We start from the raw sequence: 19,006 nt of genomic DNA on the forward strand, positions 1-19,006 counted from the left end.
AAATAAAATGCAAGCAGGAAATTAATGCATTCCAATTTTAAAGGTAGTCTGTTTTATTTATGATTTCAATGAAGAAATAATATGTCTTCATGAGGAAAGAAGTTACTTGCATTAACTTTGATGCAACCTGACTCTGAAAGTGAATTTAACACTGACAATAGTGATACAAGTGACTGCGAGGAAAGACATGAAACTTGTCAAAACGATAATAATGTTTTGGAATCAAAACCATCGAGTAGTTCGCATCAATCAACAGAGCCAGATCAGCAGGACCCAAAGATGGAAGTATTGCCATTAGTAAGTTTAGAGACAGGTACTAATTCACAGCCGTCAAGTCAACAAGTCACCAGCAGCAGCCAGACAATTTGCTGTCAGTAAGTACTGAATCACAAAATAATTGGCAGCAGATAGTTATATCAGATCCTGACTTTCTCAATTTTCCTTTAGGCAGATAATATAACATGGAATCCACTGAAGTTGATAATCCACTCCAAATTTATAGTTTGCTCGTAGATAGCAATATTTTTCAATTAATAGTTGAGGAAACAAGCAGATACACTGCAGAAAAACTAGCCAGGAAATGTAGTCCTAAGTCACACGTAAAAAACTGGACAGATACTAATGAGGCTGAATTAAAAAGGTTTTAATCTGTTCTTTTGGTAATGGGATTAGTTTCTCTCCCTTCGGTAGATTTATATTGGAGTAAAGATAAAATGTTTAGAAATGAATTTATAGTGAAACATCATGCCCAGAGATCGATTTTTACTACTACTCAGATTTATTCATTTTTCAAATAATGCAGAGCAGTCGAAAAACAGACTACATAAAATTGAGAAAGTATTTTATTTATTGTTAAAAAATTTCAAGAAATATTTCACCCCTGGAAGGGGCATAGTTGTTGATGAGACTAAGATTCCTTTCAGAGGACATCTGTTGATTAAACAGTACATAAGTAACAAAGCACTCAAGTACCTCAGCATTAAAGATCACAAATTACGCTCAGTTGATGGGTATACATATAATGCCAGGGTTTACAGTGGACAAGCCGATAAAAATGCTGGCAAGGGGCATACCTCATTAGTAGTAAAAGATCTGGTTAATTGTTTTCAGATAAAAGAGGGTAGGCATTTGTACGTTGATAATTTTTATTCTAGCTTAGATTTAGCTAATGACCTTTATGCTAAAAAAATAATTTATTGTGGTACGCTGAAAATTAATTGGAAGGGCATCCTGAATGATTTTAAAACAAAAAAGAATTGGAAAGGGGGGAATATTCAGTCTTCAGCAAGGTAAAATAAAACTTATAAAGTTGATGGATAAACGTCAGGTTATGATGCTGAGAACTGATCCCAAATACAACGCAACACTAAAACCAACTGGTAAAATTAATAGAAATAATGAAGCGATCAAAAAACCTCAGTGTACTTTAGATTATAATATAGCTAAAAAAGGGGTAGATCTCAGTGATCAAATGTCGGCGTATTATTCAGTTTTAAGGAAATCAAATATGTGATATCGAGAAAGTAATGTTTGAACAGTTATGTGGAACTGCTGTTGTCAATGCTTGGTTGATCTATAAAAACACTCATGTACTTACGACTAATTATCTTTCAATGATGGAATTTCGCTGAACACTGGCAAGCCTTCTTGCAGGAGAACAACGTGATGTCATACTTACTCTTCCAAGACATATTCATACATTTGTCAGACCTGAAGGCAGCGGAAGAAAAAAGCAGAAAATGTGCGTTGGTGTTATTCAAAATTATGTAAAACTATGGGCAGCAAAGAGGCTGATAAAAAAGTAAACCGAGTAATAAGTTACTGTGGTGAATGTGAAAATAACCCCGGATTGTGCTTGGAGTGTTTCAATGACTATGATAAAAATCTGAATTAATGTTTTGTGTTTTATGTATTTTTATTTTTTAAATTTATTTCATAATGTATAATAATTTTATAAAAAAATATAAATTTTATAGATTACGTTAAAATTTAACTGAATTTTTTCTCGAGTTTTAGGTACTTTTTTAAAAATAATATTGTTTACAAATTAAATTCATTTTTGATGCTTTATTATGATAATATATTTACAAGTATTTTTCTTAGCTACCGCAATTTAACTTTCACATTTTGATTTTATAATGAATGATGTAGGCCTACTTATTTTAATGAAAATTGTGTAACAATAATTTTGGTTTGTGACAGTTTTAACACATCACAAAAATTTCTATTTTTTGTATTGTTATTTTTTTAATGTTTAAGTGCTATTAATGATGACGCCCAAACAAATAATCTACAAATATATTTTAGTGCTACACAGTTTCATATATATAATTGTTTATTAGAATAATTATTCAAGTTAATTACCAAAAAGAGTCGTTTCTTTATAAGATGTAATGTAAAATGTAATGTGATTATAAGATGTATTGATTAGATTATTTTCATCCAAATAAATATTTTTCAATAAAATGTAATTATAAGTGTTTTTAAGTTTTAATTATATTAACAATATTAAAATTTCAAGTTTGTTTTATAATATATAATACATTTACAAAAAAAGAGTATTACTGAAAGGCATCTCAAAAACATATGGTACTAGTATCATTGGATTCACATAAACAAGCTAAATTAACCGAACACCAAATTTTTTCAGCATAAAATCTTAATATTTTATGAGGTTAAGTTTATAGTCATTTCAAAATACTGAAGTCAAATATAGTGTCAATTCAATGAGTTGTTACATCAATATACAGCCACGAGGAAAGTCTTCACATCATAATAGTGGGAGCTGGATGGATAATGATAATGCCTACATTTATAGAACAGGTTAATAGGTTATAGCGTTTATATTTCAATATAAAATAGTCTTTATAATTCTAGTAGTCAATAAAAATTTTTCATTCTACTTACAAAGAGAGAACTTCCTTCAAAGTTAGAGAATGTTTCATTTCTGAGCTAAGAGATCAAAGAATCTTTTTTAACTAAAGATCGCACTGACTAATAATAGTCTATAAGCCTACTTACTGTTGAAACTTTATAACAAAATAATATCAGTTTAAAATACTAATAGAAAATTTGATAATAAAGTATCAAAATATTATTTTAAATATATTATTTAAAAAAAAAAAAAATTATATGAAACTTTAAAACTAAATTTAATTACAAGTTATACTTGCTCAACAGTGGAAATAAATGAAACACATAAAACTGTACTTACATTTATTAATTATTAAAACACAAAAATATCCATATTATTTGGACAACCGATATTTAATGCGATAGAATGAAATGAAATTAACAGCAATGACAATAAACATAAAAAAATACTACGCAGAGTACAAGGCCATGTCAATGTTAAATTGAACATACACACAATAATACCGTGACCGATAACAAATCAGTAAGCCAACCATGACTGTTAGAAGTAATCCTCATAATGTACAAAAAGCATTCACTAACCTGTACGATATTAGATCAAAAGTGAAATTAATGTTTTTTTTTTTCAGTTTCATATCTTATCACTTATTCAATTTTACAATTTAAGCACATTTTTTGACATTTTATTTGCTAATTTCATCTACAAAAAACAGAACAGGTATAATTCCTCTAATTTTACAAAAACTAATGTCATTAATAAAAAATAATAAGTAAATTTGTAGAAACTTAATCTGCAAATAAATTATTTTATTTTCATTTTCTTTACTCATTATTTTGTTTTTTCCCCTATAAATATATCACTGTATTTTTAAGATTAAGTTATTTTGAATATAATTCAAATAAATGGAATAATAGGGAAATAATAAGAGGGAATACAAGGAAATAAATAAAATAGAATAATAAATAATAGGTTAGAAATAAGTAATGAATTCTATTGGATAACACCTGATATCTAATAATACAAAATGAAAGCAGGATGATGAAAAGCTAGCTTCTAAGATAAGCGTTTATAGAACTTAATAAATAGTTAATGGAAAGAAATATGAGTTTGATTTTGGTGATGAAGAAGTTACTCTACTGATGGATTTAGATAGCTGAGACTAGTTCTGTTTAAAGAGAAACCATGTGAAAGATATAAGACAAGAAAAGAATCAAGCCAAGAGAAAAGTCAATACAATAAACTGTTATTAGGGAGCATTAATACAAAAAAATCTGACAAGTTATAATACTTTCCTGGCACTGATTATTAATTCTCAGAAAGTGGAAAAATAATTATACATGAAAAAAGTTACCTAAAATTTCTTTCTTGGAGTGGGGGTAATTTATGATGGAAGTTTTATTGTAAAATTATTATTATACGTTTAAATAAACCAAAAAAAGGGTTAAAAATTCAGAAAATCAGTATTTTTTATTTTCTGCTCACAAACTCCAACCTCCAAAATCACCTTCCAAGAATTTTTTTTCATTTTACAGTGTTTAATACATGGAAAAAAAATTTTTCACTAAAATATGTACAACCAGTACAAAGTTACTTAAGATTTCTTTTTTGAAGGTGTGAGTGAATTACGATGAAATTTTATTGTAAAACTTTTACTAAAAGTCTATTATTTAAACCTTTAATACTATTTAAGGTTTAAATAAATCCAAAAACGTTTTGAAAAATTTGTTATTTTAAAACTCTGATTGGTGGTCCCCTCCACAATACTGCCCCAAAAGTATTTTTTTTTTTTGGGTCGCTTGCACTACTACTATGCATAGGACATAAAAAAAAAAAAATTAGTTAAAAGATATACAGTAAATAAAAAGAAACCTTTTATTATTTTTTATTTCTGAGGAAGAGGAAATTTTATGACAATTTTTTTTTTAAAACCGGTAAGTTAGCATGCATGCACATACTGAGCTTAATATAAAGAGAGGTTACGTTTGCAAAATATTGAGAAAAGAGTTTCCCAAAAAACCCCCATCCCCTGAGATACTAACCCAAAGATTTTACCAACAAATTGCCCAATATACATAATTCTGGGCAAAATTTCATCAAAATTGGTTTATCCAGTCAAAAGTTATTAAGCTTCAAACACACCAACGCACATACAGACATATATACGAACATTACCACCCAATTTTTTTCGTTGGAGTCCCTGGGTAATGAAACATTGAGAAATGAAAAAAAAGCCCATATCCCATTTTTTTGACTTTTTACCAACCATACTTTCCTTCTTGCAGCATCACTCAAGCTATAATACCAGGAAAGTAAAATGAAATTAAAAACACAATAGTCTGTTGCAGTGCAAGTTAAAGCCAAAGTTGCAGACAAGAGGTTTTTTGTACTTAAAATGGAATACTTGAGATATACTTATCGTTTTTAGATTGTAACAAAAAATGAAAATTTTAAAACAATAATGGGAAAGAAGTGAAGCAGATAACTATGACCATGATATAGATATTTTTTTTTTTTTGGTGGGGGGCAAAAAACGCTTCTGCGTTATCATCGCCCGGAATAAGGTTTAATAAAAAAAAGTATTAACTACAATCTAAAAATTTAAACAAAAGACTTACTACTAATATCACAGATAAAGATTTTCTTAAAATACATTTAAAATTAATATCACAGCTGTAAACATGGAATTAAAATAATCATAAATATAATTTTTTTAAATTATACACATAAAATTTAACTAAAAATTAATAAACTGTTACGAAATCCAAGAGGGGTACACCAGATGTGTAAATATGAAACCAGAATTTGCCAACAGATGGCCCTAGCTATATAGTTACCATTAAACCGCATCACTGGTGCAATTTTCTTTCTTTGATAGCTGACAAAGATTTTCAACTCACAACAATACAAGTTTCATAAAAACGCATAATTTTAATTAACGTTGAACATATCAAGTTCTGTGCCTACAAACTACGATTTGCAGACATCATTGATTTTCTGTTACCACTTAAAGAAAACTGCTACAGAATCGCATCAAATGCTTGTCAATGCTTATGATGAGCATGCTCTTGGCAATTTTGATGTGAAAAACAAAGATCATGGAAGAACATCGAAAAAGTTTGAAGACAGCGAATTGCAAGCATTGTTGGATGAGGATGACGCTCAAACGCAACAACTCATGAATCAATTAAATGTAATATGATAAGCCGTCTCCACACATTTGAAAGCCATGGGAAAGATCCAGAATATGGGAAAATGGGTTCCACATAAACTGAATGAAAGCCAGCAAGAAAACCGAAAAACCACTTCCAAAATGCTGCTCCCAGGTACAAAAGAAAGTAATTTCCATCGAATTGTGACAGGTAATGAAAAGTGGACATATTTAGAGAATTCTAAGCGTAAAAGATCAAGGATAACACTAGGCAAACCATGGACATCAATTTCAAGGCCAAATCACTATTGAAAAAAGGCAATGCTTTGTGTTTGGTAGGAACAGAAGAATGTGATCTATTTAAGCTGATAAAACCATTAATACTGAATGCTACTGACAACAAATGATAGATCTGAATCAAGCATTGCGTGAAAAACAACCAGAATATCAAAAAAGGCAACACAAAGTGATTTTGCTTCATGATAATGCACCATCACACAAAGCAAAATTGGTCAAGGAAACGATTGAGGCGTTCAGTTGGGAAATACTTTCGCATGCGGCTTACTCGCCAGACGTGACTCTGTCCAATTACTATTTACTTGCATCAATGAGATACGCACTTGTTGAGCAGTGCTTCACTTATTATGAAAATGTACAAAAATGATTCGATGACTGGTTTGCCTCAAAAGAACAACAGTTTTTTTGGCATGGCATTTATAAATTGAAAGAGAGATGGGAAAAATGTATAGCTAGCAATTGACAATATTTTGAATAAAATATTTTTTATCATTTTCATACAATGAACAAGTATTTTCTAAACAAATATTCCGGTTTCATATTTACACACCTGGTAAAGGGCTCGTTCCCGGATAATAAAAGACTAAGAACTAACATAAAACTAAAATATTAGAAATGAAATTAAAACTAATATCACTAAAAACTTACAACTAATATCACAGTCAGAATCTTAAAAATAGAATAAAATTTAAAAGAAACATAAAAAACAATATAAAACTTGCATAAACATAAAATTTAACAACATCCGAGAGGGGTGTAAACACCCCTTCATGGATAACAGAATAAAAAACCAACACAAAATATAAAAATTAAATTAAAAGCAAACACTAAAAACTTTTCAAATTCAAAAATCTATACGTAACATAATCAAATTTTATGTATAAGAGCAACACCACACATGAATATAAACATCTGATCTAAAACTACATTATCATTGCCCAAGATTTGACGACTATTTCTAGGCAATTTAAATTTATGATGCAAAGCCGCATAACATATGCAATTCACAACTATGTGGCACACAGTCAAGCAGCAGTTGTATCATATGCATAGTGGTGCATGTGCTTCTAACATGAAGTTCTCGTACATGACTCTGGTATGTCCTATCTGCAATCAACAGAGTAGAACCAATTCCTCACAAGAAGATTTTCTGCATGAAGAGTTCCATGGCAACACAGAATCTTTAATGTGCCACAGTTTATTATCAATGGTAGCCATCCAGTCACCTTGCCACTTTGCTCGAAGAGACTGTTTTATATAATTAATAAAATCAGAAGTAACAACACAAGTAGTAAAAGGAGGTTAATTACATATGTCTTTAGCAGTAGAATCTGCATGTTCATTACCCAGAATCCTTACGTGGCTAGGGACCCAGAAAAGACTTACTTGTGTGTTGCGATGATTCAACTCGGCAATTGTGTTGTAGATTTTAATGATAATAGGATGTCTGGAATAAAAGGTTTCTAAGGCTTGGAGTGCACTACACGAGTCACTGCAAATAAGGATATTTCGGTACTTAGGGTTAATGATATTCACAGCCTTGTTTATAGCATATAGTTCAGCAGTAAATACACCTGTAATACCAGGTAGACCAAACATATAAGTTCTATCACTGACAAAAAATGTGCAGCCAACGGTATCAAAACAGAATGAGTTTTGATCCATCAGTGTATACTACTTCATCTGGGTTTATCTTGGAGAAAATATACCGAAACATTTGCTAGAAGACAGTAGGTGGTATTGATTGTTTATTGTATATCATAAGGTCAACCATAAAATTTGTTAAGGTTTATTTCCCACGGAGGATATGAGCATGGATACATTGGAAAGAATGATGTATGTCAACATTTATATGGTGCAGTAGACATCGGGTACAAACACCTACAGGTGCAGTACAATGTGGATGGTCCTCATACCTTCCTAAATTAGGATTTCTAAGGACCAAGTCAAAAACCGAGTGATTTGGCTCTCCTTTGAGACAGGCAAAATAAGATGCTAAAAGCTGGTCCTGTCTATCCCAAAGTGACGGCTCACAGCAGTAAACAATTAAGCTTAAGACAGGACTTGATCTAAAAACACCTGTAGCAACCCCAATGAATGCATGATGTACAGCATCCAGCATTTTAAGCACAGTACTATGCACTAATGAATAGGTGAAAACCATAATCGAAACAGGAATGAATATAATACATGACCAATCGACTCCCTAATTGGTGTTGCTAAGAACTCGCATCATAGCTAAAAGTTTGGAACATTTTTTTTTTAATTCTTTGATGCGTTTGACCCATGTTAGGCGGCTATCAAAAAATTAACCTAAAAGCTTGATATCAGGAGTGACAGCAATTTGCTCTCCGTTTAGAAAAGCTTGGGGAATAGAAGGGTCCCGCAAGTGAGAAAAGACTGCACATTTTGTTTTCTCAGGTGAAAATGTAAAGCCAGTAACCTTGGACCAAGCTTCAAGGCGAGATATTGTGTTCTGTAGTACTCTCTCTACTGTGGCTATTGAACGGGATGTAATATATACGGCAAAATCATCAACAAACAACGAAAATGAAACAGGTGGATGCACACAATCAGTAATACTGTTGATGGCTATAGCTAACAATGTGGCACTTAGTACACTTCCTTGAGGGACTCCATTCTCCAAAGTGACACTCCCGAATAGAGAATCTCCAATACGAACATGGAAAGTTCAATCATTTAAGAAACCTCTGATAAAAGCAAGCATGTTGCCTTTTACTCCCCATTCTTTGAGGGCGTTTACAATACCACATTGCCAGGCTGTGTCGAACGCCTTCCGATTATCAAAGAAGATAGCGACGAGGTGCTAGCGAAGCAGGAAAGCGTTTTGAATAGCTGTTTTCATTGACACTTAATGGTCAATGGATGATTGTCCTTGATGGAAACCACACTACACTGGAGATAAAAGACCATATCTCTCTAAGTGCCATGTAATCCTGCAGTTCACCATTCTCTCCATTACTTTGCATAAGACACTTGTAAAGGAGATAGGGCGGTAGCTTGAGGGGCTTTGTCTTTACCAGGCTGAAGCACTGGTACGACAATGGCTTCTGACCAGACCAAAGGGAAAACTCGTGGGGAGAATAAATAAACCATTATAAATACACAATAGGTGTTGTAGTGCTGAATTTGGAAGGTGTAAGATCATACTGAGACGAATGTTGTCAGGTTCAGGGGAGGTGTCACATGAGTTTTTGAGTGGGTGTGACAACTCGCAGAATGAAAATGGAACATTTAATTCACCAACCGAATCACCAACATTTAACGGTAGTACTTCCGTTTGTATTTTGTTCCTCTGAAATTCATTACTGTGTGATGAGGTGAGACACCAAATGAAAAGAATCTGCCAAGTTACTTGCCACTGCAGAACGTGATGTAAGGAGTTCTCCTTCACGTATAAGTCTGAGAATGGGTTGTTTTGGTGATCCACAAATTGTACAGATCTTCCACACAGCAGATGTGAGAGTAGTGCATAAGATGGTGTCCACATATTTCCTCCATGACTTCTTTCTAGTGTCCAAGAATTCTCAACATACCACTCTAGCCTTAAAATATAAATCTAGGTGTTCATTTGTAGGTCTGCAGTTAAATTTGCACAGTGCCTGTCATCGACTGCTAATAGCATTTTGGCAATCATCATTCCACCAAGGAACAGAAAGACATGTTGGGTTTCCTGATGTTTGTGGAATATATCTATTAGCATTTTCAAGTATAAGAGAGGTAAGTTTGTCAAGGGCGTCTGCACCATCTTCATACTGTGATGGGAAGGCTTTATAGCAACTGTTCCAATGTGCCTTTTCTACAATCCATCTTCATGGTGTTTTATTCACCTTGTGGTCGAAACCAGTGGTTATAATAATTTGCCTGTGGTCACTGCCATGAAGGTTGTCACAAGCAGACCAATTAAGACAAGGGAGTAAATTCGGTGAACATAAGGAGAGGTCAATGTTTGACAGTGTACCAGAACATGAAGACATAAATATGTATGACCCATCATTCAGAAGACAAAGGTCCAAGTCTTGTCTCACTCTGTTTATCATATTTCCTCAAGAGCAGCAGAAAGATGAGCCCCAGGAAAAATGCTGGGCATTGAAATCTCCTACTATTAATGACGGTGATGGGATTTGCAGGAGATTTGATATTGAACTCAGTTTGGTGAGAGACACAAATTGCAGATATGCAATTTAAACAGGACTGAAACTTTTACAGCAACAGAAGGAATAAGGGTAGCTAATTGTAGCCTTGTAGCCTACACCTCATTCTGCATGAAAATAGTAACACCATCAGTCTCTACTATCTACAAGACAATGGTATCTCTCACAGGTATACCCCCTGAGTGTTACCATATCTTGTTGTAATAGATGCGTTTCTTGGAAGCACATTATTAATAGTTAATGTGCGCACATCAAAACTCTAAATAACATCTTCAATGTGGGACTGGAGACCTCTAACGTTCCACTGAATAATGCTCATAAAAGTAGTTCGATATAAAAATACAGATAAATATATATGAAAAAAATAGTTGTAGGCGATTCGGTTTTTCTTTTTCAAATTTTTTGTTTTAAAAAACTCTGATGCCCTGTGATCGGGCGGTTCCTCTACCATATCCTCCAGTAGACGTGGTGTTGGAGGGGGAGATTTAGAAAAATGAGAGGTTGCAGACATCCCATAGGAGGTAGTTGTGTGGGCTTCCTTAACAGGGAGCTTATTTGGTGGCTTACAACCAGCTGTATTTACTCCTGTCTGCAGAAGTAAAAATTTAAGGACAAGAACTTTGAGAGGAATCCCAGTAGCGTTAGTCTCACTAGTTGTAACTACTGATTTCTTGTTCATTTTCATTAACTCAGAAATAGTTGCAGTAAGTGAAGTAACTTGATCAGATAACAACTGAACAAGCTTCTTCAGCTCACTGCATGAACCACACTGTTGGTTGCCTGCATTTACAGGAACTTTACTCGGTGTCGCAGCGGTGAAAGAGACATCTGGTTTAACAATGTTTCGATAGCTAGTGCCTTTTTATATTCCCTTCGGGTGGCTGAGAAGGAAATCTTTTGCTCGGTGCAGATTTTTAGGATTGCCTTCTCTTCTTTAAAAACTGGGCAATCTCAAGATCGAGCTGTATGTGTTCCCCCACAATTAGCACATTTTTCTTCATCCTCAAAGTTGGTGTCATTGTGACCTTGTTTAGCATATCGAACACAAATGGCAGTTTTTGAACAAAAAGTTGTGGTTTGGCTATAACCTCGGCACTGGAAACATTGTTGGGGATAAAAGGTCTCACCCAAACCAACAGGTAACTCACCACTTTAATCTTCTCTGGTGGTATGGGAAGAGTAAAAGTTAATGTAAGGGAGGGTGTAGGTTCTTCCACTCTGTTCTGTCTTTTGTTTATTCATTTCACCTCCACAACTTCTTGGCTTCCAACTTTCTTACGAAGTTCATCAGCTACTTTAATTGTATCCATGTCCAGAAGGTCGCAGCAAAAAATTATTCTCCAGCTGGTATTTAGAGTCTTTTGGCATACCAAACTTATGTTTATACTGCCCATATTGCTAAGGCCTAACAGAGAGCAACTCTACTCACCATTAAAGTTTCTATTAGAATCGTTCCATCTCGTAATTTTTTTATGTTCTTCAGAAAATCACTTGAACTGGTTACAACTTTATTAATTAGGAAAGGCGAGACCTTTCAGAAGGAGCCACCTTCTTGATTATTCCAAAGAACAAAATGAATTTTCTGTATTTTTGATTTGATGCTTTAGAATTTAAAGTAATATATCCGGCAGTACTATTATTGTCGTCAGACAAAGCTGACCGAGGCCTTTTCGCTAGACAAGAATTAGTGGTTTTTTCAGATGGACCACCAACCAGCATAGAGTTCATTTATAGACTTGAAATCTTGGTCCCACAAGTACTGGCAACATAACAGACCACTCCATCAGAGCACACGCATACTGGAGCTTGAGCTAAATACAACTGGGTTCACCCTGGTGCCCAGAGGACATCATTCGAGACTCACTACGTAGAACCATTCACCCACTGGCACGATAGTTTCCACCTTGGGTTACGGTTGCATTTTGTAAGATGTCACAACACCACCGAGTGTCAATGTAAAAATAAACAGTTCGTTTTTTGTGTAGTTGTGAAAGGGTATATGTTGTAATTTGTGTAGTGTTCTTGGTGTAGTATATGTGTATAGTGAAAAGTGTTCTGCAGCTCTGGGTGTAGTGGGAAGAAATGCTGCAGGGGCTAAAGCCGTGGAGACGCCAATCCCCAAAGTCTTAAAGAACAAGAATCCCTGTCGGTAACCATGATATATTAGAAGCAGCTGAAGTGGAAGAGTAATTACTAGGACAGGTAAAGACAGATGACCAGAATTCTGTTTATAGCTATTCTTTTCCCCCAAAATGACTCTTGGTGGCATATTAAAACAAGAAAAAGTACTCAACTGGGAACCATCCAATCAACACATTAAACATTGATTATCTCATATCATAGCCAATGTTTTATTCCACACAAGAATGTATAAATGAATATGTGAATGTACAGAATGGTTCTGAACTGCATGGCAATCTCTCTGGAATGATTCTATAGCTAAAAATAAAAAAAAAAAATGTTGAATAAACATAGGTCCAAAAACACTTTGTTAGTGAGTTACAGCTAGTGAATGATTTTGCCCAGATTTCTGATCCACCAGTAATATGCTACATTAGATTTTACGGGGCATAAATTATGATGCAAATTTGGTGGTCCTATATGTTTTGTGACCTGAAAAATGAAAATAATAGATCCCAGAACCATATCTCATGTAGTCGTTGAGAAAATTATTGTAAAACCCAAAAAATGTAAGTCGTAAAACATAACTGTTTACATTTGATGTACAATAACTTTGTTAAATGGGCAATTAAGTGTTCAATATTTTTTACTTGACTTACAAAAAATTTAACCCTTTACACTCCGAAACAATTTACTAAAGTGTCCCCACAGCTCCAGTGGCCTTTAATGCATCCAGTCATAATTCCAATGACAGCTTCAATTAAGAATTACATAACTTGTGATTCAGCTTCCTAATCCAGCATTGCAGGTCAAGGTTATTCTCCCCCAACACTACAGTGGCTTGCTTTGTTCGTGCATTTTATTTCTTTGTACTAAATTAACATGATGCAATATAATGAGGCTGTTTAGAACTAACCCAGCTATAAATCTTAAGTGCTATTTTGTAAACAAACTTTTTATTATGTTAGAAATGTTACATAATATGAGCCACTATTTTCGGCTTCAAGACATTAGTTAGGTTAAACATTGTTTAATAAATTACATGTTTAATAACATTAATTATGTTTTTTTTTTCTTATATTACATAGAATTCTCTTTCATTTGATAATACACATTATGGTTCAGCATGTTGACATTCTCAACTTATGAGTAATCAAAGTATGAATAATATACTTTGATATAGATTTGCATGAGTGTGTTATTTATTATTAAAAAATTATTATTAGTAAAAATTTGTTTTATTATTATTAGAGAGAGAGTATGTATGTCTCCTAACAAGTATAATTTTGTTTGTATGTTTTTAAACATGATCTTTTTTATCTGTTTACCTGATTTTATTATTCATATTTTAAAAATAATTTAATAATTTTGTAAAACCACTTACAACATTAAAAAAAGTTCATTTGTAAGAAGTATATTTCAATTTTTTAATCCAACCCCTGTTTTAGGCAGCTGATATTAATTATTTTTATTTCAGTAATATATAACAGGTATAGTACAATTTCTTTAATAATTTTAAAATAGAAACATCAAATTACAAGAATTAATAATTTTAAAATAACACAATTAAAATATGATTAAATGGCATGAAGTTTAAATTAGGCATTTATCACCAGTTTTGCTATGTGTTGCAAAAATGAATAAGAGTTATATGGCTTAATTAGTTTAATTAAAAGAAGAGCAGGAGAGAATTTTAATGATGGTCTGCAATGCATGACACGAGAGCTGATGCAACAGCACACCACCAAAAAAATCAGAGCCTACTGGCAGAATACCACTGGCTGCAATGTTGGACTCAGGAATGCAACAGGTTAATTCTGAGTTAACTGATATGAATAAACCCAATAAAAACAATTAATACTTCAAGAAATCTTAATTTTATTAAATGAAAAACAACCCAAAAAAGCGGTGGATAATTAAATATTTGTAGAAGAAATTTTTTTCATTTTTATTTTTTAATAAAAATTGTTGCTGGCAACAGCAACAATGAGCTTCAGAGTAGCTGATTATAATAAACTGTGTAGTAACATTATTTGTCTACTGTACAGTATTCGAATACTTTAAAAAAATATTTTTGTGTTGGTCTATGAGCTTACGACATCAACTAGTTAATAAAAGATTATTTATTCAGTTATAAATATGGGAAACACTTCAAATTTATTTTCATTCATAGAATTGACCGATATGTTATTAATTTATGGAAAAGCAGATTGTAACAGTACAGCTCTGGTTCAAGAATACCAAGAGAAATATCCTAATACAGGAATTCCAGACTATACGGTTTTGAAGCAATCGAAAGATGTCTCAGAGAAGAAGGTAAGCTAATGTCAATACGCACAAGAAACTGGTCGACAAAGATTTGTAAGAAATGTAAATTTAGAAGAAGTGCTTGATGCAGTTCACATATCTCTGACAACTGGCACTAGAAGACTGTCTCCCCACTTCAATATTTCTCAGACATCCGTATGGTAAACTTTGTGAGAAATAACTTTGAGATTTTACCATTGTACCCATTTCACTTCACACCTGTACAAGATTTACTAACGCAAGATTACAATAATCAAAAAGAATTCTGCCAAAAGTTAATTAGACAAAAATCACTGGATCGCAATTCCCTTAAACGAATTACAGATGAATCTTGCTTCACTAGTAATAGATTGTAAATTTTCGTAACGTCCAAATTTGGGCAGAGGAAAACACAAATGAAGCTGCCACAACGCATTTCCAGCTCACATTTTCATTTAATGTGATACGAGGAATTCTTGCTGACAATTTAATTGGGCTGTTTTTTTACCTCGACGCCTCAATGGAAAAGAGCAGCTGAATTTTTTACAAATAAATCTGTATGAACTTTAAGATGTTCCTCTCAATACAAAGCAGGAATGTGGTTTATACATGATGGGTCGTCAGTTCACTTTACTCGTCCAGTATAAGATTACTTAAATACATATGGTGACCAGTGGTTTGGTCAAGTAGGACCTGTAAACTGATCTCCAGATCTTATGCCATTAGACTATTACCTTTCAGGTCGATGAAGAGTTTGGTATGTTCTGCACATATTAACATTCAAGAAGAATGAAGGGATCAAATATCATTGAAGCTGCAACAAGTCTCAGAAATAGTCCTGACACCTTAAGCAAAGTCAGAAAAGCTTGCATTCATCATACTAAATGCTGCGTTGAACAGAATGGTGGCCACATCGAACTACTTTGGTTGTAAGATTACCTTAATTATAATTTTAATCATTTTTGTATCATTTTTCATTCAATAAAATTAAGATCTCTTTAAGTATTAATTGTTATTTATTGGATTTATTCAGATCAATTAACTCAGAATAAAATTTTTATAAATCAAGTAAAAAATATTGAACATTTAATTACCCAGTTAACAAAGTTATTGTCCATCAAATGTAAACAAACAATTGTGTTTTTCAACTTCCATTTTTTTTATTTTTACAATTATTTTCTCAACTACAAGAGATAGGAACTTTTTTTCTTATTTTTAGCTATAGAATCATTTCCCAAGAGATTGCTGTGCAGTTCCTAATCACGCTGTATATATGTTTATGTATATGTACAGAGGGGTCCAAAAACATTTACTCACTGTTTGCTAGTCTATATCTCATGACAAATTTGACTTGAGTGACAATTTTTGACAATGAGAGAGGGTTATGATATGTGTTTGAAATGACAACCAGCAGCTTCTATACAACGCCCATGGCACCAAACTGCACACCGAACTACAGCTGTTAGTGTACTTGGTATAACGGCAGCACATGACTCTACAATTTTTTCACGTAGCTCGTCGATTGTCCCTGGTTTTTGTCAAAGCATGTCATTCTTGACGGTCCCCCAGAGGTATAAGTCCAGAGGTGTCAAATCAGGAGACTGATGTGGGTACTCAACAGCACCTCTTTGACCCACCCACCGTCCAGGTAGAGTTTTATCGATGTACAACCTGACATCTTGATGGTAGTGAGGCGGGACTCCATCTTGTTGCACGTAAAAACGTTCATCAACATACAGGTTTTGGATGGCAGGCAAAATCCTTGTCTGAAGCATATCAAGATACGCCTCACCAGTTTCAAAGAAGGGATCAATTAAACCAAACACCGATAGACCACACCATACAGCAACCCCCAGTAGATTCACTGCCCTGTCCACATGAACGTGAGGATTTTCAGGAGCCTAGTAGACACAATTGTGGCAGTTCACAGTACCGTTAAGTTTGAACTGCGAATAGTCAGTCCACACAAACTTTCCAGCAAATTCCTCATCCTCACCAACCATATGTTGAAACCATTCACAGTATTCCATCCTTCGATCTGGGTCGTCCTCTTTCATCATATGTAGCAGTCTTGGAATGTCCACTTTCCCTTTGCACTCTGCAGAATGCGTCTTACACTTGACTGGCTCACCCCTCTTTCACGTGCTCCCTGGTTCACTGATTTTTGCATTGATAGGGTAAAATATTGCAACACTGCAGCACTGGACGCCAGACTTATAGCTGTTCGTGTGTGGCCAGATCTTTTCTTGTGCACATATTTAATCTCTCTCTGCCACTGCTGTTGTACTTCGTGAATTTTCTCATACTTCCAGTATCACTTCAGTACAGTCTTGCATTCAAAAAATGATAAGCTAACCTCAGCCACTGTTGCTACTTGACTGTCTTCTGCTGCACTGGCTAATATGACGGTCTCATTCCACCACCAACCACCCGCGCATACACGACATAAATTGCCAGCTCCGTCTGCCACAACAAATTTAATACCTTACACTACACTAAACATTAGATTAGTGAGTGTAAATATTTTTGTTTAGATATTAATTACAAACAGTAAGTACATTTTTTTGGACCCCTCTGTATATACAAAGTCAAACAATTGAAATCAATCATTGTGTAATGTCAATTGAAATCATTGTGTAATTATTATAGAATTGAATAAATTGACTAAATTGAATTGAATAAATTTCAATTTATTCACTGTAATGTCAATCATTATGTATTTGTCAACGATTGAAATCACTGTGTAATTATAGAATTGAATACCAATTAAAGATGCAGTATCCTCCAAAAATTGATTGTTGTTATTAATTTGGTAACTTTAATTTATCAGTTTACTGTGTTTTGGTGGTTTAACTTTCACTTTATATATATATATATATATATATATATATACACATACAAGTGTATCAAATTCTCCTGGGACTTTCATAACCTATTTTACTCATGAAAATAATGCAAAAAGTTAATATGCACATATGTTCTAAAATGCTTCCTTTGCAAGTTACAGCCAGTAAAAGATTTCACTCGGACTTCAGCTACCCCGGAGAAATGAGATCATACTGTATTTTTTAGGATGTTAATTAAGGAAAAGAATTGGTGTACGATTTCTTACGGTTCTGACCTGAAAAATCACATAAAATAGGTCCCAGAAGATGCAGTAGGTTTTTGAGAAATCTGGGGTGAAAACCAATAAATTGGGGTAAAACACCCTGTTTTTTATGTTTTGACATACAATGGATGATAAACATATAAAACTTTTAAATAAAAGTTATAGAGAATTTAATTCTGAACAAAATGGTAAAAGATAAGTTGAATAAAATAAAGTTAGAAAAATATGAATTTTATTTAGAAACTACAGTACACCAAAGTGCATTATAAGTATCAGTTTATAATAAATATTCAAAAATGAGCCTGCCATTTTCAATACACTTCTTGGCATGCTATTGTTGCTCTTTTTAGTTCTTCAGGGCTGTCTTCAAGTTGCTCAGCCATATTCATAATGCGGATAATTAATTCCTCATAAGAATGTACTTTTGTTTTGTATACAGTATTTTTCATCCATTCCCAGGCACAAAAATCTAAAGGTGTTATGTCAGGCAATCTTGGTGGCCTAGAATGTTGACCTACATGACCGATCCATTTCTCAGGGAAATGATGATTTCCGATACATTTCTCAGGGAAATGATGAATTAAATGAGTGGAAATGACACAAAAAAGTGGAGAGACACATCATTGTGCTGGAAGTATATTTTGTGTCTCGGTGTTAGAGGATCATCTTCAAGCAGTTGAGGCAATTCTTCTTGAAGAAAGTGAAAGTAGACCTCAGCATTTAAGCGGCCTGGTAATATGAACTGTCCAAACAGTTGATTATGAAGAAGGCCACACCATACATTGATATAATTCGGTGTTGAAAACTTCCTTCCACCATTTCATGAGGATTTACTTCTGCCCATGAATGCTAATTGTGTAAGTTGTTGATGTTAACTTGAGTGAAATTTTCCTCGTCTGTAAATAAAACATACTTGTAGAGTTGTCTATTTGTACTCCACCCATTGCAGAACTCCCAAGTGAAGCGGACATTCTCCTTCGTGTAGATATTGAAAT

At 33.5% G+C, this 19,006-nt stretch overlaps 1 protein-coding gene across 5 annotated transcripts in view; it reads right to left on the reverse strand.

The window, feature by feature from the left end:
* The window catches only part of LIMK1 (LIM domain kinase 1), a 154,815-nt gene that overhangs the window by 63,330 nt on the left and 72,479 nt on the right, over positions 1-19,006 (reverse strand). The window lies entirely within an intron of this gene.

The sequence above is a fragment of the Lycorma delicatula genome, chromosome 4, assembly GCF_047948215.1.
Source record: "Lycorma delicatula isolate Av1 chromosome 4, ASM4794821v1, whole genome shotgun sequence".
Lineage (NCBI taxonomy): Eukaryota > Metazoa > Arthropoda > Insecta > Hemiptera > Fulgoridae > Lycorma > Lycorma delicatula.